Source organism: Sinocyclocheilus rhinocerous, unplaced genomic scaffold (assembly GCF_001515625.1).
Source record: "Sinocyclocheilus rhinocerous isolate Xijiao unplaced genomic scaffold, SAMN03320098_v1.1 scaffold1606, whole genome shotgun sequence".
Taxonomy (NCBI): domain Eukaryota; kingdom Metazoa; phylum Chordata; class Actinopteri; order Cypriniformes; family Cyprinidae; genus Sinocyclocheilus; species Sinocyclocheilus rhinocerous.
In genome coordinates this window covers 748,766-750,637 of record NW_015628313.1, presented here as the reverse complement: position 1 = coordinate 750,637, position 1,872 = coordinate 748,766, and the positions used below count along the sequence as shown (strand labels likewise).

Here is a 1,872-nt window from a genome sequence, read left to right as displayed (position 1 = left end):
GAATTGTTACTATTGCCATCATACCAACTGAGAATTTATTGCAATGATTTTAAATTCAGTTGAAGTATCTGACATATTATGACATAACATTGATCTTTTATATGAAGTCTTTAGAGCCATAGACTATAATAAGTTGTTTTTAGATAAATTGCTCAGAGACCAACCAGTTGGACAGAGGTTATTTATATGTACAAAACACCCAAGCACCCAATTCCTAGCCATTTCTAATATAGTCCACATTTCATTAACATTGCTAAATATGATTAAACTGGAAATAAATTAAAGATCCATCTTTGATTGTCAAAAGAATTCCAGGTTCAGTTCCCTCTCAGCCAATTAGATTTCACATAGTATTTTCATCGGTCAGTTGTGGAGGTCTGATTGTTTGAAGCTTTATTTATATAGCACCTTTTAAAAGTGTTTACAAAGTATTTTACAGAGAGATGCATATGTGCATTCACAGAAAAGAAAATGCAAATACAAACATAAAAGAGAAAGTAGTAAAACAAAGTGCAATAACCAGTTTATACCTATAAATCAAGGAAAGGCCTTTAGTGAACAAATCTGTTTTGAGATACTTTTTAAAAGTGCGTTTAAACGTTTAATTCAGGTGCGAAAAGAATTAATATCTAGCGCAGAGAGATTTGCGAGTGCACAGGACAGTTTGAGTGAGAGGAGAGACACGTTTTAAGTGCAGCCGGTTTTGTGTGACATTTGTCATTAAAATAACGCCATACCTAGGCCTGTCACGATAACAACTTTTTGTTTTGTGATATATTGCCCCAGAAATAATTGCGATAAGCGATATTAGTCATTTTAAAGACCATTTTATGCCACTGAATATATAATCATAATGTAACAGCATAATAATGCAAGAAGGCCTACACACTTCCAAATGACAACAAACTTAAGAATTTTAAAGAATATTTAGATCAGTGTTTCCCAACCGGGGTGCCGCGGCACCCTGGGGTGCCGTCTGTCGAGAACAGGGGTGCCGTGTAAAAATCCTTTTTTAATATTTTTAAATTGCTAAAATGTTCAAAAAAGCATCTATTATCTGTCGAGAGCAGGGGTGCCGTGTAAAAATCCTTTTGTAATATTTTTAAATTGCTAAAATGTTCAAAAAAGCATCTATTATCTGTCGAGAGCAGGGGTGCCGTGTAAAAATCATTTTGTAATATTTTTAAATTGCTAATTTGAACTAGCACCTCATGACTACACCACGTTATGCACGAGAAGCTGCAAAAGACACAGGCGCAAGTGAAATGTACAAAACATGGTGACATTAATTTTTAAGTAAATATAATGGCCGATGTGTATTGCGTCACCAAAAATGATTAAGTCGATATATTGATTATTGCGACAGGCCTAGCCATAACTACCAATCTGTCAATGTTCCAAAACAACCACCTACCTAAACAGCATTTTTGGGCAACATTGGCGGTTCCAAGTCATTTTTGAGATACTTTTTAAAAGTGCGTTTAAACGTTTAATTCAGGTGCGAAAATAATTAATATCTAGCGCAGAGAGATTTGCGAGTGCACAGGACAGTTTGAGTGAGAGGAGAGACACGTTTTAAGTGCAGCCGGTTTTGTGTGACATTTGTCATTAAAATAACGCCATACCTAGGCCTGTCACGATAACAACTTTTTGTTTTGTGATATATTGCCCCAGAAATAATTGCGATAAGCGATATTAGTCATTTTAAAGACCATTTTATGCCACTGAATATATAATCATAATGTAACAGCATAATAATGCAAGAAGGCCTACACACTTCCAAATGACAACAAACTTTAAATTTTTAAGAATATTTAGATCATGGAAATTAAATATCAAAATATTAGATACCTTAAAAAACCTGAATAAACA

General features: G+C 34.2%; 1 protein-coding gene across 2 annotated transcripts in view; it reads left to right on the top strand.

Annotated features, from left to right (window-relative positions):
- The window catches only part of armt1 (acidic residue methyltransferase 1), a 10,140-nt gene that overhangs the window by 3,385 nt on the left and 4,883 nt on the right, over positions 1-1,872 (top strand). The window lies entirely within an intron of this gene.